Genomic DNA, 21,853 nt, shown 5'->3' with positions numbered 1-21,853 from the left:
GTGTAATTTAATTTAATCCTGACTTGCGCTCAGGATTAACTGTAACCTGTGGAACTTGTTTAACTTGCTTACTTATGTAATCTCTGTAAATAGTCTGTTTGTAATATGTAATGCTGGTATTATGTAATGCTGTATCTGCTTACCCTTGGAGCTTTTCTCCCCAGGCCTCCGCTGAAAATGGACATGCATCCAGTCGGACTATCCCGGTCAACAAATGTAAAATAAAAATAAATAAAAAAAAAAGTGCATTTTTATTGGTTCATTCTGATTATTTAAACTTGTATTGTTATGAGTTAATGTATTTGTTTTTTCTGAAGAGGTCTCTGACGAAAGCGAGTAATAAATGCAAGTTTATGCTAATTTTTGGTTTATCTTTGTCTTTGGCTATTCCAGTGGTGTTTCTTAAGTTTTGGTTTTCTGGAATCGTGAACTTTTGTGGTTTCCCATTGGCAATAAACCATTTATTGATCTGTCCATCTTACAAAATTATTATCCAATCTCTAACCTTCCATTTACTGACAAAGTTAATGGGAAAACATTTTCCATACAGATGTATGCTTATCTAACATCCCATGATGCACTAGATCCTTGTCAGCTAGATAGGGGATCAAGGCATGGAACTGAGATTGCCCTCTCCAGGTTACTTAGTGACCTACACATAAGGAGAGATCAAATGGTCTTCTTTAATCTCTCCATACAACATGATGGATCATGGTATCTTGATTGAGTATGTTTGATCTTACTGTGGTTTGACTTCCACAGTACTCAGATAGTTTGTCTCTTGCCTATGATACCACTAGGAGTGAATGGTTTTATGTTAATTCTTCCAGTAACCACCCAATGATCTGTGGAGATCCTTAAGGCTCCATCTTTGTGGCACTGTTGCTTGCCATACATATGAGGTTGTTAATAGGTTCATAAGTTAATACTAAGCTAAGTGTCCTTGTCGCCATTTTAAGCTTAGTGATGTGATAATATAACTTTGCATTTGCTCAGGCACCTTTGCAAGACTACATCATTCTAGAAAAATGCCTGGATACTGTTTTGCACTGGATGACCTTTAGCGGACTTAAGTTGGGTTACCTAACCTGATAAAGACAGAAGTATTGCTTGTGCATAACACCATCTGTCCCTCAAACATGGCAACCCCTTTCCACTCTTATTTGTATGGGAAGAAATGGTTGGGAACTTGAATTTATTGTGGAAGACCCAGGCATGGTGCTTGACAGCTGATGTGGCTCATGAATCATGTATCAACTGTTGTTAAGATGTCCTAATTAAATATGAAAAATAATCACCCAGATCAAGCACTTAGTCCTTCTATAGACCTTACACTAGTGTTTCATGCATTTTGTCTTTCTGTAGTGACAGCTGTAAGACCTGGGGCTTGCAGATGGCTGCAATGGGTGCAAAATTCTGTAGCTAGCCTTATGATTGAAATGGCTTGCTCCAATGTATTAGTTCTGTCTTTTGGAATCTCCCCTAGCCATAGATCAATGTTTAAGCATCTGTATTTGACCTTCTGCACCTTATACAGTCTGGGTCTTTTCTATTTGCAAAAGTTGTAGTTTTTCTACTGCCTTGTTCACACACTAAGCTCACAGAGTGAGGGGCTGCTGGTTGACCCCAGGACCTGTTTCAGACCTAGGGTGTTTTTCTTTTGTGATTTTCATACCGCCCATGCCTGCTAAATATCTGGCTACCACCACTAGCCATTAATTTCCCAGTAATTGGGGTGAGAAACATTTGTGATGCCGCCATCTCCCTCAGCGGCTGATGTAAAGGTTTGCTGCCCCTTTTGTCATTAATGTGCATGCTCCCTCCCAAAATCCAGGAAGGCTTCTGCTTAGATGCATTCTGGGAGAGCAGAGTACATCCCCATCCCCCCAGTGCTGCACTCTATATACTCCTCAGTGCTGGCATTGCAGTTGGGGAATGGGTGAACCAGCATCAGTCAGTCCTTCCCATCCTTTCCTGCCTGGGTCCTTCAGCACCCGAGGTACTAACTAATCATAGAGGTTTCATCACTCTACACCACAGAGTTGACCACAGCAGGCTATCTTCTGGTACACCTAGCCCCAGTCCTGTGGAATCTGTGGCACAGATGTCACCTCCTTCCTTCCAAAACACACTAAAATGTCACCTTTTTAGGACAGTCTTTCTGTATCTTGTTAATTCTAAATATCCTTCTGATACATTTGACTGAATAATTTCTTTCTTTCACCAATTTATGCTCCATTTTCCCTGTTACTGTATAGTGACGAACCACTTTTGTATTATTGCCTTATTTTACCATACAATGCAGTTCTTTCTGCTGTAACTCTGAGTGTGGTTGAAATGGTTCCATGATGAATAGACACACACACACACACACACACACACACACACACACACACACACACACACACACACACACACACACACAAAGTGAATGAATGAATAAATAAAGTACAGTTGTGTACACTTACCATAAATGTAGATGTTCGAGTGTATTCACTGTTGCAGTCATCACATTTGGGTTATCTGCCTGCAGGCAGCCCTCAGCTGGCCTGAATAACAGAGTCTTCGGATTTCTGCATCGGATGCTATCGCTTCTTCCCTGACGTCAGGTCGTCAGGGGTATAAAACATGCAGCTGACGCCATTACATCAATTTTTCTTGCCCCAGATGTCAGGTGCCCCCACAGTAGGAATCAATTGTATGATATGGTACACCACCATCAAAAAGCAAATACACAAGAAAAAATAAATATACCAAACAAGAAGGAAAGGTAGAACCAAGAGAAGTCAGGGGGCTGGAGGGAGGGTAACCAGGACTGCAGCAGTGAATACACTCGAACATCTACATTTATGGTAAGTGTACACAACTGTACTTATGTTCTTCATGTTTCACTGTTGCAGTCATCACATTTGGGTTGATTCCCAAAGCTAAGGAAGGGAGGAGGAAGTTAAAGAGTATTAGGGCCAGCTATTAAACCCTGCAAGATTGTAGTGGCAAATCCAGCTCTGGATTTAGAAAAGACGGGCATGTGGTAATGCTTGGTGAAGGTATGTACAGAGCTCCAGGTAGCAGCTTCTAGATGTCCCTGGTAGGGACTCCTCTGAGAAATGCCGCAGAGGTAGATGCAGCCCTGGTGGAATGTGATCTTATCCCCTGTGGGGTAGCTTTTCCATGGTGCTTGTAGCAGAAATGAATGCAATGGGCTATCCATCTGGAAATGGTTTGCTTTGAAATGGCCTTCCTCTCTGCCCCTGCAGCCAAGCCAGCTAGCAGCTGTTCAGATTTTCTGAGAGGCTTAGTCCTGTCCAAATAGAATCTAAGTTGTCTGTGCACGTCCAGAGAGTACATTATTTGTTCCCCTTTACTTTGTGGATTAGGGAAAAAAGTAGGCAAATGAATGGACTGATTTAGGGCCACACTAGACACCACCTTGGACATAAAGGAAGGATTAGTCCTGAGGGAAACCCTGTCCGCATGGAAGACAATGAAAGGTTCCACTGCCATGAGGGCCTGTAATTCAGACACTCTTCTTGCTGAAGTGATGGCTAGAAGGAAGGCTGTTTTCCAAGAAAGGAATTTCAACTCTGCTGTAGCTGCTCGCTCAAAGGGGGGGGGGAGCTTTTCCAATACAAAGTTAAGGTCCTAGGCTGGAGTGGGAGCTCTCCTGGGGGGTCTTAAATTTTTGGCCCCTCAAAAGAATTTTTTTAGCAAGGGGTGAGAGAAGAGGGGTGCCTCATTATTATAATGTGCTGAAATGGCAGAGGCATGAATTTTAATTGATGAGAAGGATAAGCTCTTGTGGAGTATTTCTGTTAAGTACTGTAGAATATGAGGTAAGCTGGGCACCGTTGTGCCCATCCCCTGAGCCTGGCTCCAGGAACAGTATCTTTTCCACTTTTCAGCATAGGATTTTCTAGTACTAGGCATCCTTGCCTCCAGAATGACATCCAGCACCTGCTTACTGAGGAATGCTGGAGGAGAGCTCAAGGAATTAGCCAGGCTGCAAGGTTCAGGGTTTGAAGCTGAGGGTGCAGAATCTGGCCCGCCTGCTGGGACAGCAGGGAAGGGGTCTGAAGCAGGTGCCATGGTTGTAGCAGTGTCATACTGCACAAGAGGGGGTACCAGTGCTGGCATGGCCAGTCTGGTGCAATCAGTATTGTCTTTGGCTTGTCCTGTTTGATCTTTAGTAGAACCTTTGAGAGGAGAGGGAGGGGGGAAGGCATAAACTGAGAGGCTTTCCCAGGTCAAGGACAGGGCATCTACTTTCCAAGCTTGACTGTGGGGAGTTCTTGTGCAGAATTTGTTCAATTGGTAGTTCTGAGGGGAGGCAAACAGGTCTACCTCTGGAGTCCCCCATTTGTTCCCCAAGAGGTTGAATATTTTGGGTTGTAGTTTCCATTCATGTGGGTCCATGAGATTTCTGCATAAGTCGTCTGCCAGTGAATTTAGTTTGCCTGGCAGGAATTGTGCTTGTAGGTGTACTTGGTAGCTCAAGGCTGTGTTCCACAGAGCCATGGCTAGTCTGTAGAGAGGGTATGATTGGGTTCCCCCTGCTTGTTTATGTACCACATAACTGTGGTGTTGTCTGTCTTTATCAAAAAGTTGTCCTGGAAGAGTACTGTCTTTGAAGGCTGTCAGAGCATTCAGTACAGCTAACATTTCTTTTTGATTGATATGCAGGTGCATCTGTCTCGGGTTCCATTTGCCCTGACTGCACTGCCCTGACATGTGAGCCCCCCCATGCATAGTCTGAAGCATCTGTTGTTAAGATTTGGGTGGCAGGGGGTAGAGTGAAAGGAAGTCCCTTGTTGTGGTAGCAGGCCTCTGCCCACCAAAGGAACTCTGTCCTTATACAAGGAACAATCGGAATCATTCCTTGTATAAGGACAGAGTTCCTTTGGTGGGCAGAGGCCTGCTACCAAAGGAACTCTGTCCTTATACATGGAATGATAGGAATCATTGTTTCCAGGTCCTGAGAATGTTGACACCATAGGCTTTTTAGATACCACTGGAGTTTCCTCATATGCAGTCTTGCATATGGAATTAGTAGAATGCCAGAGGCCATGAACCCCAGAGCTTGCAGTATTTTCCTTGGAAATAGCTGGGGTTTTGAGGCCAATAGTTTGAAGTAGGTTGTCAAATAAACTTGTTTCTCTGGTGTGAAGAATGCTATCTGGGAAGTTGTGTTCAAGCTTGCTCCCAGGAATACAATCTGTTGGCAGGGTACTAGGTGAGATTTCTTTTTGTTGATGGTGTACCCCAATGAGGTTAAAAGTTTCTTTACGAATGCCAGGTGTTGTAATAGCAAGTCCTGGCTTTCTGCCTGAATCAGACAATCGTCCAAGTATGGGTAAATTTGAATATTTCTCTGCCTGAAAAATGCAATGGCTGGAGCTAGGCACTTTGTGAACACCCTGGGCACAGCAGATAAGCCAAAGGGAAGTGCAGAGAACTGAAAGTGCATGAAGCCCACCCTGAAATGCAGGTATTGTCTGCAGGATCCTCTTATTGGGATGTGCAGGTAAGCTTCCTTTAAGTCTAGGGTTGCCAGCCAGGCCTCCTTGGCTAGCATAGGAAGTAGCTGTTGAAGTTTTAGCATTTTGAATTTTGGAACCACTAGAAAGGTGTAGAGAATAGAAAGGTCCAGGATAGGATGCCAGGAGTCATCTTTTCTTGGTACCAGAAAAAGTCTTGAATAAAAACCTTGTCCCACTTGTTCTGCTGGAACAGGTTATAGCCCTGATACTGAGAAGAGAGAGAACCTGCTGTTGGGCCTCCACCCATTGATTTGGGGAAGGTCCGGCCAACAATTTGGGTTGGTTGTGTGTGGAAGTGGAATCTGTATCCTTGGGAAACTATGTTCAAAACCCATTTGTCCTGGGTAATGAGTTCCCAGTTTTTTGCATGCATGGCGAGCTTTCCTCCTAAGGGATCAGGTAGTTGAGCAGGGCTTGGAAGGGTTAAGGTTAAGTCATTGTGACATTTTTCCATAGGGGGGGTGGCTTACTACTCCCTGCTTTGGAAGTGGGAGCCCCCACTGCTTAGATCTGTGCGTAGCCTGAGACTGTAGCCTTGGTGGTCTGCTGTTCCTGGGTTTGGACTGAGAAGGCCTGGAAGGGACTGGAAAGGACCAGTTTTTTGAAGGCCAATGCCTACTGAATCTGGGAGGCTGTACTTGTAGGAAATGTTTAACAGTTTGCATAGATTTAGCTTTTTCTTCCATCCTTTTGAGGACTTCTGCTTTGTTGTCAAAAAGGCAGTCTTGGTTTAAGGAAGCATCCAGTAATTTAGCTTTAACATGATCTGGCAAGTTTTGTTCTTTAAGCCTAGCATGCCTTCTAAGTACAGACCCAGTGACTGCAGCCCTGCAAGATGCTTCTAAAGCATCAAAACCACATTGCAAAGTATGTTTAACAACTTGTTCTGCAGAATGCATTAAATCTTGCAAGTCTTTGTGTTCAGCCCAGTCAAGAATCCACATCATTTTCTGTTTAAGTAGTCCCATAATATGCTGCTGATACTTTAACATATGAAACTGGCAATTTAAAGCCCTAATGGCCAAAGTAACAGAAGTGTATACCTTCTTATCCCATCTGCCTAAGGCTCTAGAATCTCTATCAGAAGGGGTAGGAATTTTTTGGCAGCAGTAGCCTTAATGCCTTTTGGTCCTTGGGAAATGGTCTCTGGGTCCGCAGAAGGATTCTTGAAGTGGAACTTGTGAGAGAGTCAGGTACTCTGTAGTACCTGTCAGGTTTTCTGGGAGCTGGAGGTAAAGTGTCTGGGGTACGGCTTGATTCCAAGAAAGCATCATCTACAATGTCCACAGCAGGAGGGATAGCTAAAGGCCTGTGTTGAGGCAGGAGTAAGAATTCCCCAAGTCTCTTTTTGGACTCAGAATAATCCTGGCTTTCCCAGTGGAAATGCTCCCTAAGAATATGCAAGGTTTCACCGAAAGAAAAATCTTCTGGAGGGGAAGCAGAGGGAATGGAATCCTCTGCATCAGAATCCTCATAAGTAGATAAGGGCAAATCCTGGTAATCAGAAGGAGCAGAGATATCAGATTCCTGAAGAATCAGAAAGAAAATCAGTTCTAGATCTCTTAGAGGGGGAAGGCTGGCTTCCCCTAATTAAGGGAATAAGGTCTTCAGCCATTCTAAGCATTTGTTTTTTAGGCATATGGGCCTGCGTCTGCGATTTGGCTGTCTGTTTTCTAGACGTAGAGTTTGAAACTTCTGGATGGAAATGATGGCATTGGTTTAATATGAATGTCTGTAGGCCTGACCTCAGAAGCCGGTGCCTGCACAGCGGCTCCGGACCCAACCAACGTAGAGACATCCACAGGTTCCATAGTCGAAGAAGCATCTTGCGGCATACCGGACTCCGAATGGGCCTCAGTACAGGCCTGTGAATCTGAAGTAGCGGGTATCAGGGGCTGCGAAAGCGCCTCACTGAGTACCGGCGGACTGGCGACTAGCTTAACGGAAGCATCGTCGGCGTTTTTGGACCTATGCGGTCTGTCTCTGTCTTTATCCTTATGTTTTTTCGGACTGTCGGTAGTCTGATGGCTTAACGATGCCATTTTGGAGTACGGAGATCAAGTGCAAAAGTATTTGGCTGCAAAAATAGCCTGACGACGAATAGTTTAGGCGTTGAACAAGGCACAAAACCGACAGTGAGGGACATCGTGGTCTGGGCCTAAACAGGGGATTCAGTAAGAGTGAAAATCTCTATGAGGTATTTGCTTTCCACAGGTAAGACAATTGTTAACTTTTACTGACATCGGTTAGAGCAAGAAAAAGGATCCCCAACAGGGTACTTATCTTTTTTGAAGACTTCAGGTCTGAAACTCGAAAATGAAAATTTCAGGAGATGGCCGATCAGCACTTGCGAACTGCTTCGGCTTTGGGCACCTCACGGCAAGAAAGACTGATATAATGGCTTTGGCTGCATGTTTTATACCCCCGACGACCTGACATCGGAGAGGAAGCGACAGCATCCGACGCAGAAATCCGAAGACTCTGGTATTCAGGCCGGCTGAGGGCTACCTGCAGGCAGATAACCCAAATGTGATGACTGCAACAGTGAAACATGAAGAACATCTTGATAAGCAAAAAAAGTATACAAACTACCTATAACACATCCATGGTATGTTATGAAGAACATCATATTATTTGCTACTTTTTTGGAATTTATGTCCAATGCTTAGGTAAAGCACTTATATAATGAAAAAAAATATGTACATAAGAGGCAAAATAAATACAATAAAATTAAAAAAGGGAAAAAAAAAGATTCTTGTTGTTGAACCCAGCACACTGCTGACAGTGGGCACATTCAGTACATGCTCTGCATTTCTACTTCCATGCAAATGCTTCTCCAAAGATGCAAAAAGGACTCCGTTAAGCACATATAATTTAGTTCCACATTCAGACTGTTTCATTCATAGAGATCTGCCAAAGATCTCTCTCTACAACTTTAGCACAAGTATGGAAATGTAAGAAAGTATTCTAATTGCATGTCCAAATGGATATAGGCCAATACTTTATGTATGTTATCTAGCCAGGACTGTACAACACAGTGAAGCAAGTTGGTAGAAAATTATAGAAGTCATCAGTTAACTGTTTTCAGTGTGTGTGTGTTTGTGTTGCGTGATCATACAGCCAGTCACAGAATGCTGCATGCATGAATGTTTGTTACCACTTACCACCAGTAATGTGTAATATGATAAATGGAGTTGGTGAAATGGACTTCACATACTCTTGGAGCAATTAGCTATTTTTTTCGTGAACACTTACTTTTCTTTCACCACAGATGTGCAATACGACTACAGAAATCCTACAAACAATCTCTCCAGCCCAGCTCGGAACACAACGCGCGCACACACACACACACACACACACACACACACACACACACACACACACACACACACACACACACACACACACACACACACACAGACACACACACACATTTACTTGGAAGTGATAATAAGACAGAGTGCATTATATAAGCAAAACTGCTGTGAGAAGTAGAACCCACAGCCTTCTGATTTTTTAGCATCATGTTTGGGTTTCTCATTGCTGTATCCAGCCTGCTTGAAATTATCCAGTCTTCCTGCACAACAGCGGTGTAAGCACAGTACGCATGTGCAATGCAAATGACAGACTTGCATATATTGGAAGTGAAGCATATGACCAGAGGACCTTTCGCTACACACCATCCATACTTTCTAATAGTGCTGTGATAGCACTGTCCTCAACCTATGTTAGGTATTCACTAATTCATGTAGCACAAACCATCTGAAGCTTTTATGCAACAGTGATATAAGAGGCACAATGTCACAACACCATAATGAACAAGTGCATTTCTGCTGATTTAGCATGTCTGACGACAGCACAAATTCCCAACTATGTCTTTCTCTGCTTTATGTATGATGTTTGAGACTGGTCATCTGCCATTTGTATACTCCCATCAGACTGTGGGTATGACTCCCCACCAAGGTTGGTGCTGGAGTGGACCAGAGAGACAGCAGTGTGGCTCACAATGCCCCACCTTATTAGATTACAGCCTTAACCCTTTCCCTTGTATGATAACATCTGATATGGCTGGGTGAGCAAGGAGATGTGGCCTAGAAAGCAGAGTGACCTTGGGTCCTGAGCAGATATGCCTCTAAGCCAGTCTGCCCTCTGCAGCCCAGCAGGCTCTCCGAGAACCAGCCACCTCCAGGTCTGTGAGAGAGACTCCGCCCATCACCATCACAATCCCTCCGCTTCCAGGAAAGGTACACACACATCCTTCCCTGCATACACTGTCAGGAGTCTGAACCCCCAATTGAACCCAAGTCACCTAGGTCATAGTCAGAGCTTTATCACTCTATGCCACCAGTAAGGCATCACACTGTATAATCACAGGGTAGGGGTGAGGTGCTTCACACCTCTAACTCCTCAGGCTGCATAGTGAATGTTAAGCTGTTTTCTCAAAAAAAAAAAGGAAGAAGATTTACTGCAAAATCTGCACCAACACTCTTGTTAGGGTTCACATCAGGTCATCACAATGTGAGGAAACTGAAATTCGGAGTTCAGAATTCTAACTCTCTTTTATCTGTCTCCATCATATTAAATAGTTTCTATTGTCCACATTAAACATAGAGACAAAAACTAAATAGACACAGATTACATCTGCATATTTCTAGAACTCTAGTGTCACATGACTTCCCAGTCACTTTCCATACGGATTACGGATGCATTAATGGGAAGTTGGGAAATTATGGAAGGAGAGCAATATTAGGACTTTAGTAGCAGGTGTCACTTTGGGCGGCCACGGTGGTGCAGTGATTAGCATTGCCGCCTCACAGCAAGAGGTTCTCCAGTTCGATTCTCGGCTCGGGTGCCTTCTGTGCGGAGTCTGCATGTCCTCCCTGTGGTCGCGTGGGTTTCCTCCGGGTGCTCCGGTTTCCTCCCACATCCCAAAGACATGCTGCAGGTGGATTGGACACTCTAAATTGGCCCTAGGTGTGCATGTGAGTGTGCCTTCTGTGGAAGGTTGGGCGCCGGGCTGGCAACTCGACACTGTAAAACTCCACTGCCATTCAATGTGCGGACAAGGTGATCCGCTGTGGCGACCCCTAACCGGGAAAAAGCCGAAAGAAGAAGAAGAAGAAGTAGCAGGTGTCACTTTCATCTACATGTACCTGTCTAACAGTGTGTGTGTGTGTGTGTGTGTGTGTTTGTGCTTACACACGTGTACATGTGCAGAGCACAGTGCAGCTGTAGATAACATGTGTGAAGAGCAGATGGGTAGTAAGAGAGGAGGAAAAGGAACAAGAGTGGTCACACACACACACACACACACACACACACACACACACACACACACACACACACACACACACACACACAGAAATATCAATGTAGCACGTTACTTAGAACAAACCTCAAACTACGTTAGAAAATGATCTACGCTGGTAGTACACGGATAAAAAAGAAAGATAAAAATTATGACTCTGCAATCACCTTCCACACAGACTTCAAATTTGCTTCACAAACTAATGGATTTGACACACATACTTTGCTCCAGTGAGTCCAACATAATTAACTTGACATGAACAGTGCATACTTTGGTTTTCTACTAATTTCACCACCTTTTTCTGTGACTATCTGGGTATATTTCTCATACTAACATGTGCAAAGCATCATACCTAGATGAATTTACCTTTCTTTTTTTGGTTACTTTGGTTGTCTGCTCAGATATCTATTTGTCACACTTTTTGTTTTCACCTGTGTACACTTGAATAAAAACCTAAACATCCAACTGCTTCCCTCTTTCCACACGCAGACAGATATATACTGTATTGACAGATGCTCTAGGGATTTGTTCTGCCTGCTGAAATTGGATTTTTCAATTTAAAATATGTTTCTGTGCTATTTATATACTATCTTAATGCATTGCTGGATGCCAGAAATACAGGGACTCTCAAAACCTAATTTGAGTTTTCTTCTTAAAGCAGTTTTTCTGAACAGGAGTACACCATCTGCTTCTTGTGTCACAATGTTACAAACAGATGCATTAAAGAGCTGACAAGGGTCTTTCGTGGAAACTGTAGACTTGGTTATAGACCAGCGGTGAGCTTGAAGTACAGAAGCAGTATTTCAGAACGATGACTGTTTTGTTTGACAAGCTATCCTTCATCCTGCTAGTCAACACAGGCATCTGAAAAGTGCATGCCACACTAGTGTGTCTCCGGGTTCTGAATGTACTAACGTCAAGGGCTTTTGTGGTAACAGTCAGGGGAATGGATGAGTAACATACTCTTGTTTCTGGAAGAACAACCAACCACTTCTCAGCTGCACAGTGCATTACCTTCCTCTAAGCTGAGTGACACTATTACAGTCAACTCCTGGTAGCTTACTCAGAAAAAACTGATACTAAGAGCCTACGCAGCACTTCTTGGGAGTGGCGTTTAGTGCAGTTAATCCTATTTTACAAATATACTCTATGGCATCAGTCGTTTCACAGGCTTACCCCCTGTAGCAGAGCTATTACAGTGCACTCAAACTGGCCCCTGCTGGCTACTTGGTGCAGTGGGTCAGCAGCTAGTACTCAGATGAAGGCCTGTATGTAACTGCTTCCTGTTTCACATAATAGACAGGCTTTCTACTTTCATTATTTGACTCACTGATCACTCCTTACATCACTTGTTTCTGTTACAAAGTTGCAATGTAGCTCACAGGAAAACATGCCACCTCAGGTGTTCATTACTTCCTCCTCAGCTCTAACCCAAGTGGTCATAACTCATGCCTGAACTCAGACTATCACAGAAGCAAAGACATATCCATACCTTCTGCTGTCTACCACTGAGATGCCCTAGTTTGGAGAGTCGGGTCTTGTTTGACATTCATAAAACAAAAGACTCATTTTCTTTTCAGTCAAAAGGTTTAAATGTTTAAATGTATGCTTGGATTTTGCGGACTTTTTTTGTTTTCATAAAAAATGCAGGCATGACTTTAGGTTTTGCTGGTAATTCAGTTCAGACTGGCCAATACCTTGCCAAGACAATTTTAGCCAACAGAAGTGTCACAGCATACTTATAGGTTAAAGCAGCTAACTGAACTGAACTGAACTGAATAGGAGGAGGAGACCCAGACTACAGATACCCCACTACTGGTATGGGCTTATGTTTTTTTTTTTTTTTTTTTTTAACAAAGCATGTCAGTCCTTCAAATATAAAAATGTGATAATATCACAAGTCTTCACATACATCCCAGAATCCCTTGCTGTTGCACATTACCACATAGCTATGGAGTTTCTACCAGTGGTTTTAAGTAACTTAACAGAAAACATTTACTTGATAAAGGAGAAAATTACAAATATATCTACAGTATTCAAGTATGTTTCACTATATAATGCACATATGTATATATGGAAGAAGACAAACGCAGTCTAAACTGCAAATCAAAGCAATAATATATTTCATAATACACGTGACTTTTCAAAAGTACTTTTAAAAGCATGATGTGCCGTACAGAATCTTTAGGTTGGCACTCTTCTCAGAATTCTCATGACTTCCAAGGCTCCAACCAGAAGCAAAGCACTTCCCACTTGAGAATTCATCAGAATATTAAGAGGAATTAGGTCCCTGGCTTTCTTTTATCTACACTCCCCTGGTACTAGCACAGAGGATGCTTATGCTCACCCTACTTCTTGCCTTACAGTGCACTTTGTATTTAGGTACACAGGAATATTCCAATAGTGCTGTCATTTATGTAGGGAGAAAAAAGACTAGAAAAAGTTCTCCTTTGTGGGATGATATTCCCCAAAAAAACCTGCCTTCATATGTGCAGCGGGTCACTACTACGAGTAAGAAATATCCAAGAATAGTGGTTAGGAAACAATGTCTTAATATACAATCCTTGCTAAACTGTAAGGGATACACTCAGAAAAAGTCTCCTTTAAGTAGGAAATCAGTTCCCAGATAACCTGTTTTTGACAGCAGGTAAAGAGTGAGCGGTCTCTTTGTCTGCCGTTTCCTTAATGATGGGATAAATCAAAGAATCTATTTAATTGCGGAGTTCTTTTAGAATTGCCTTCATTGATGTATTCTTAAATATATTGCTTTTTTACCTTTCTACTTCTTCAAAAGCTGATCCAATCCCTCACAACCCTTTCTGTGAAGGAAATATCTTTTCAAAACTGTCTGCCCTCTTCTTACAAACTGTGCTGTTCTTGCTTACATCTTTCTTTCTTTAACGACTGTTAGCTACTTTAATCTGTGGAGTCCCCTGAATTGTCTAAATGTTTGTATCATGTCCTTTTTATTTCCTCCAAGAAATGCACATCTTTTTTTCAAATCTTTTTATATTACTTCTTGTTTAATACACCACCTTTTTCATCATCCTTCAAACTGTCCCTCTTTTTTTTTTCTTTATGAAGAGAAAGGCCACCAGAATTGTATGCAACAGTTCAGGTGTGGTCTTAGAACCAGACTACATATAGGGATATTATCATTCATTTTTCTGCTGGCACTACCTTGACCCAAGGATCCTGAGGTATGCCTCGAGTCCTTCTTGTGGCTCATAAACATTGCTTGCATATCTTGCACATCTTTAGGTTACTTGTTAAACTACAACAGGTCTCCTTTCAGCTCTTGCTGCCACTAAGTTCTCTCCAGCTGTACACTTTAATGTTAAGTCTTTATTTTTATCTATTATTTCTTAACCAGTTAAGGGGACTATCCCATGGAGCTGCTTCAGCTAAGGGATCAAGTCAGGGTGTCTTGGAATGCAATGTCCACTTTGCACAAATGAAACAAAATGAATAAGAAGTCTATATCAAAGCAATGATAGAATCAACTTCAGAACAAACCGTAATAAAGGCTTAATAAGGGACTCTACTAGAAGACAGAAGGGAAAACAACCAACCAGTGGTTTGCCAAATCCTTCAGTCACAAGAAACTGTATGAGTAAGGCAAAGCCCCTGACCCATCCATTTTAGGAGACCATCACAACTAAATTTAACTAACACCAAGGTTGTAGCACCTTAGAGTACATTTCACTGCTTGCATTCTTTCAGTATCAGAAGCATTCAGTAAATGGATCAACTTTTTAATTCCCCTTAGTTATCGATTATGGTCCTACTTAACAATTCATAAAGGACTTAAACTTTGTGTGTGTGTCAGTAAAAGATGACATCTGAACAAGGCAGAGTAGCCTATTTGACACGTAGCTTTCTACAACTGCAGAGGAAGTGATACAAGCACCTTTTCAATGAAAGACAAAATACTGCAGCTTGCTGTTTATACTGCAAAACTGGCACACTACAATGTAAAAATTACCCCGTAGATGTACTCCTAGTGTAATGTAACAGTTAGTTGTAACTGCCTCTCATGACACAATACTGAGCTTTTCACTTGAAGTTCCCTTTAATCAGGGCCAGACTATTTTAATCTGCTTATTTTTAGCCATGGCACTAAAAGGATAGACCTTTTGCCCTTTCAAGCAGTCATCTCTAATTTGCTACACAACTTTACATATGCGGGGCTTTCTCATATTCTTGTATGTGACTTTGAATGTAAATCAACTGACCCCTAAAAACTTGTTGAAAAGGCATTCTGTTAACACATTTGGTGGGGACCTTGCTGGAAAACAACACAGCTGCTGCATATATATATATGTTCCGATGATCAGTGATAACTTTAATGTTGAGAATTAAGATGGTAAGCCATGAATTTAGTTTATCATTTTAACTCTACTAATGAATGCGATTTTTGCGAGATGAACAGCTTAACTGTTCATAGAAAAAGTTGCAAGCCTAAAGGCCAGTTATGCTACTCTACTCATACCTTTCAACTATCCATATTTTTGCAGAATGTCCAGATTTTTGGCACATATTTTTGGTTTGTTCCACATAAAATATGTGGTTTTCTGGCAGATCACTGGGATGATCTGAGGACTTAAGTCACTAAATAATGACATACATTTGAGTTACAGACTTCATATCTTTCAGAAAATGTATGTTAAAACAAACCCTGCTACGCTAGCAACTTTCTAAGTTTATAAGAGCAATATTTAAAATATGTCCCTATTTTTGGTCCTTTTTCCTCCATTTTGTTAGACTTTGTCCAGATTTCTTGCACTAAGAAGTTGACAGGTATGACTCTGCTACTTTCCTTCCACAGTAATTTTATCAGCCAAGTCCCTTTGTATAATAAAAGAGCAGATGTACCTTACGTTCTAGGTAAACACCCATCATTTATGCTTACTATTTCATTAAACCTCTGTGACATATAATGATCTGTGAAGTGAAGAAGTGTGTATAAGGATGCAAGGGCATAAATATGGGCCTGAAACTAGGACTGCTGAAATTGATGCAGAAATGTAATCTAAACACGTAGATTTCACAAGTAAAGAAGGAATAACAATATTTGGCATCTGGGAGTATCACTAATAGTTCTACAAACAATTAAAGCAACATGAAAAACAGTACAGCCTGTAAAATACCAAAATGAGTAGTAGAAGCATATGAAGAGTTACATAATGTCAGTAGTCTGGGTCTTTATACAATCATTCATAAGGCTGTGCCTGCAACAACTCACATAAAACTAAATCCATACGAGTTTTTTTGAACATATTAAATACACAGTGTAGTTCAAAAATCCAAAATGTAAGATTTACAGTACACCTTGCAATGCTTCATAAAGAAATTAATCCTCTTTACTAGCTTCTAGAATAATATTTATTAAAATGGCAGTAAGTTTACATTTTTGACCACTGGTAAATGAAATGTTGATTAAGTAGAAGTTTGTGTGCTGTGCAGTCTAAAACTACTCGGGATAGTAAAAAGCTGCAACTAATGGGACCTCAGAAACAGATAATTTGTAAGAGTAGAGTGACTGTATGGCAGAACAAGAGATGGAGTTTGATGTTCTTGAAGAGAGCTGGGGTGTAACTGTTCTCAGTGATAATGAAGAGGTGTCAGAGACAATTGTAGTTGTTGAAATTCAAACATTCAACAGCAGTCCAGGAGTGTTTATGGACAACCTAGCCAAGAACAAGACTAAAGTTAATGAAAAACTACATGATGATGGGGGAGCCCATCTTTGGCAATGCCACAAGTTTATTAGGCAGTGAAGGACCAGCTCATGGGACAGCCACATTTGGCAATGCCACAATTTTATATAAGGTGGTGAAGGATCAGCTCATGGGACAGCCATATTTGGCAATGCCACAAGTTTATAAGGTGGCAAAGGATCAGCTCATGGGAGATCCATCTTTGGCAATGTTACAAGTTTATAAGGCGGTGAAGATCAGGTCATGGGAGAGCCATAATTGGCAATGCCACAAGTTTATAAGGCAGTGAAGGATCAGCTCATGAGGGAGCCATCTTTGGCCATGCCACAAGTTTATAAGGTGGTGATGGGTCGGCTCATGGGAGAGCCATCTTTGGCAATGCCACAAGTTTATAAGGCGGTGACAGATCAGCTCATGGGAGAGCCATCTTTGGCAATGTTACAAGTTTATAAGGTGGTGAAGGATTAGCTCATAAGGGAGCCACCTTTGGCTATGCCACAAGTTTATAAGGTGGCAAAGGATCAGCTCATGGGAAAGCCATCTTTGACAATGCCTCAAGTTTATAAGGCAGTGAAGGATCAGCTCATGAGGGAGCCATCTTTGTCAATGCCACAAGTTTATAAAGTGGTGAAGGATCACCTCATGGGACAGACATCTTTGGCAATGCCACAAGTTTATAAGGCAGTGAAGGATCAGCTTATCTTGAAAGTTAAATTAGCTATGTCTTGTAACAGGCCATCTCTTCAAGAAGATAGAGTTAGGACAATGAATGTGTGTGTCTGCGTGTGTGTGTGCATGTGTGCGTGTGTCAGGAGTTTTTGCAGGAGAAGGGAAGACTTATGTTGCATTCCAGAAGAACAAGTGAACAAATTGGTGTGTTGGACTGGTTTGCAAGCTGACTGTATCAAAACTGGTTGGAAAACTTGATGTGCTCTTTTAGTTTTGAAAGAGCATGTCAAGTTTTTTCATCCAGGGCCTGTGGCAGTAACAAAGAACCCCAAGATCATTCTGATGGATCAAATGTTATTTCTGCTGTGGGAAAAGGGTAATAATTATAAACTGGAGAACACAGGATTCATATTCTTACACAAAGAAAACACATTCAATTCATGCCAATCATAGGGAGTGGAGAGTAAAAAGTACAGTTGTGTACATTCATCATAAATGTAGATGTTCAAGTGTATTCACTGTTGCAGTCATCACCTCTGGGTTATCCCTGCTGTGGTAGCCCTCAGCAGGCCCGAATACCACAGTCAATGTTCTTCTGCATCAGCTGCTGTCGTCTGTAGACTGATGTCAGGTCGTCAGTGCTACAAAGCAAGGCAGCTGACGCCATTACATCAATTTTTCTTACCCTAACCAAACAGAAGCCTCAGGAGATAAGACCTAGAATACATGGTGGTGAACAACCACCCCAAGAAGCTTATGTCTCCCAAAAGAAAGAAGATATAAGGGAGAAGGAGGGAGGGGAAACAAGGACTGCAACAGTGAATACACTCAGACATCCACATTTATGGCACAACTGTACTATGTTGTTCGTGTTTCACTGTTGCAGTCATCACCTGTGGGAAGATTCCCAAAGCTGAAGAGAGGGGTGGTAGGATAGTGAAGAGACCTAGGTGGGGGTAAGAAGGCTCTGCAGAACTGCAGATGCAAACCCTGCCCTAGCCTTGGAGAAAAGAGGAAGGTGGTAATGCTTTGTGAAGGTAAGGACAGAGGTCCAGGTGGCAGCTTCCAAGATGTCCCTGGTAGGGACTCCTCTGAAGAACGCTGTGGAAGAGAAGCTGCCCTAGTGGAATGGGTGTGGACAGACTTAGGAGGAGGTTTCCCATGAAATCTGTAGCAGAAATGGATACAGTGTGATATTCACTTAGAGATAGTCTGCTTGGAGATGGGCTTCCCCTCTGCCCCTAAGGCAAAGCTGAAAAAAAGTTGGTCTGGGTTTATTATGGTCCAGGTAGTAGCTTAGCTGCCTGTGCATGTCCATGGAGTGCAGAATTCTTTCCCCCTTTTTCTGAGGGTTGGGGAAGAAGGTAGGCAGATGAATGGCTTGGTTGAGAGTCACATCAGATATCACCATGGGCATAAAGGAGGGGTTAGTCCTAAGGGACACCCTGTCTAAATGGAAAATGATGAAGAGCTCAATGGCTATCAGTGCCTGCAGTTCAGAAACCTTTCTGGCTGAAGTGATGGCCAGCAAAATGACAGTCTTCCAAGAGAGGAATTTCAGTTCTATGGAGGCAGCAGGTTCAAAGGGGGGGGGGGGATCAGTTTTTCCACAACAAAATTAAGGTCCCAGGCTGGCGTGGAAGGCCTAATGTTAGAAGCCCCTCTAAGGAATTGCTTAACGAAAGGATGAGAGAACAACAGCTGGTCTGTGTTAAACTGAGCAGAAATGGCTGAAGCATGAATCTTAACTGAAGAGAAGGAGAGACCACCAGTTATTCAGTAACTCCGCTAGATATTCCAGGATGAGAGGGACAGCAGATAGGCATGAAATGGCCCCTCTGGCCTGGCACCAGGAGCAGAATCTTTTCCACTTTCCTGCACAAGATCTTCTGGTGCTTGGCCTTCTGGTCTCTGTGAGAATGTCTCACACCTGTTTGCTTAGCAGAAGCCTTTCCCTTATCTTGAGAGTATCAGCCATGATGATAGCTTGAGAGTCTGCAAATCTGGGTGCAGCATTTCTCCCCTTGCTTGAGTCAAGAGGTTTGGGATCTGTGGAAGCTGCCAGGGTTGATGAGATGTGAGGCTGTGCAGCAGGGGGTACACCAGTGTTGCCTGGGCCAATCTGTAGCAATGAGGATGACCTTGGGCCTCTCCTCCCTGATCTTGAGGAGTACCTTGGGAACAAAAGGAAGAGGGGGGGGGTGTACACAAAGAGGGAGTTCCAAGGGAAGGTTAAGGCATCCACCTTCTATGCTAGGTGGTGAGAATCCCTGGTGCAAAATGTCTTTAGCTGATGGTTGAGGTGTGAAGCAAAAAGGTCTACCTCTGGGTTTCCCCACACTTGAGTGACTCTGCGTAAGATTTTTCCAAGGAGTTGCCACTCGTGGGGGTCCAGTAAGTTTTTGCTTAGGTGGTCTACCAGGGTGTTTATCCCTAGTAGGTATTGGGCTATTAGGTGTAATCTCATGGAGTAGGCTGTCAGTCAGAGGTTCATGGCTAGTCTGCGCAAGGGATATGAGAGTCCCTCCCTGTTTGTTGATGTACCACATTACTGTGGTGTTGTCTGTTTTGACAAGGAGGACCCCTGGCCTGAGATGAGTCTGGAAGGAAGTCAGAGCCTTCTGTGTTGCAAGCATTTCCTTCTGGTTGATGTGCAAGGGAAGGTGTTGGGCATCCCAAAGGCCCTGAGTGCACCTGTCCCCTAGGTGGGTGCCCCAGGTGACTTCTGAACCATCGGGGGTGAGAGTCTGGCCTGTTGGGCAGTGGATGAAGGGGAGACCCTGGTTCTTGGGTGAAGGGAGGGCAAGGGGGGAGGGAGTCATTGAGAGTTTTTGACATAGAGGGATGGCTTAGAACTCCCTGCCTTGGAGGCAGATGTGGTCCACTGTTTGCTAGGGGCAGGAAAGGGCCAGTACTTAGAGGGAATGTTCCTGCGGAATCTAGGTGAACTTGAAAAAAAATTCTTTTAATGTTTGCACAGATTTTGCTTTGTCTTCCAATTTCTTAAGCACCTCTTCTGCTTTTTTCCCCAAACAAGTGGTCTTTGTCCCAAGGTGCATCAATTAATTAGACTTGACATGACCAGGTAGAGGTTGTTCCTTCAACCATGCATGTCTCCCCGAAAGACAGATCCAGACACTGCTGCCCTGGTAGATGCTTCTAATGCATCATATCTACAGTGTAAAGAATGCCTAGTCACTTGACAAGAGGAGTGCAATAAATCTGCTAGCTCCTTAGAATTGGAAGAGTCAGGAAATGTAGAAATTTTTTGCTTTAATAGTTCTGTGTGTGCTGTTGATATTTTAACATATGGAACTGACAGTTGAGGGCTCTGATGGCTAAAGTTGCAGAGGTGTATACTTTTGTTTCCCATCTTTCCTGAGCTCTGGCCTCTTTATCAGAAGGAGTAGGGTTCTTTGCTGAACTCGCCCTGGCTCCTTTGGGTCCCTAATGACCTCTGGGTCTGCAGCAGGATTTCTGTACATGAATTTGTAGGTGTCTGCTACCCTGTAACACCTGTCAGGCTTACTGGGGGCAGGAGGGAGGGCATCTGGGGCTAAGCTGGATTCAAGGAAAACATCATCCACCACATCTAAAGCAGGGGGGAATGGCAAGAGGTCTGTGCTGAGGAAGGTCTAGAAATTCTCTTAGTCTTTTCTTGGATTGAGGGAAGTCCTGAGATTCTCATTGGAAATGTTCCCTGAGGGTATGGAGGGTTTCCCCAAAGGAAAAATCTTCTGCTGGGGAGGCAGAAGGGATGGATTCCTCTATATCTGAATCCTCATATGTAGTAAGAGGTTGCTGATCCTCTTCCAAATCTGAATAATCTGATTCCTCAGAATCCTGTTCTGTCAAAAATTCTGGAGAAGGAAGCCTTTTTCATTTAGAAGTAGAGGTCTGACTGACCCTGATAAGTGAAATAAGATCTTCTTCCATCTTAAGCATCTGAGTCTGGAGTGGAGGGGTGGGAGGAAGATGGTGGCTAGAGGAAGATTTCCTAGGGGTGGCCTGGTTTCTAGGCTTAAGAGAAGTCATCGGTCTGAGATTACCGGTAGTCGGGTGAGAAGACGGTTTCTGACTGGAATCGGTAGTACAAAAGATATCCTCGGAAGCCGGTGCCTGCCTAGTGGCTCTGGACCCAACGGAGGCAGAGATAGCCAAAGGCTCTGAAGATGAAGAAGATTTCTGCAACATACCGGACTCTGAAAGGGTCTCAGTAGAGGCCTGCATGGCAATCAGAAGGGGCATCAGGGGCTGCGAAAGCACCTGAGGTCCGGAGTACTGACTACCTGTTTAGTGGAGGAGTCATCGGAAGGCTTGGCATTGTGAGGACTGTCTCTATCCTTATCCTTACACTTTTTTGACTGTTCTGCTGAAGGTTGGATAACCAACGCCATATTAGTGTTAAAGAGGGCACAGAATCGACAGCAGGCTACGTCATGGTCTGGACCTAAACAAGTAACACAGTAAGAATGGAAGTCTCAGTGTGGAATTTGCTTTCCACAAGCAAGGCAATTGTTAACTTTTTCAAACATCGTTTAATGCAAGAAAAAGAGATCCCCAACGGGGTACTTAGCTTTAGACATTTTCAGCTGTGAAATGAACTCTGGTAGCGGCCG

The 21,853-nt window shown here is 43.0% G+C and overlaps 1 protein-coding gene across 6 annotated transcripts in view; it reads right to left on the bottom strand.

The window, feature by feature from the left end:
- The window catches only part of TSPAN9 (tetraspanin 9), a 2,052,609-nt gene that overhangs the window by 350,050 nt on the left and 1,680,706 nt on the right, over positions 1 to 21,853 (bottom strand). The gene's annotated exons all lie outside the window — the stretch shown is intronic.

Source organism: Protopterus annectens, chromosome 11.part0, assembly GCF_019279795.1.
Source record: "Protopterus annectens isolate FY-2018-M chromosome 11.part0, PAN1.0, whole genome shotgun sequence".
NCBI lineage: Eukaryota > Metazoa > Chordata > Ceratodontiformes > Protopteridae > Protopterus > Protopterus annectens.
This window is presented reverse-complemented; position numbering and strand designations above follow the sequence as displayed.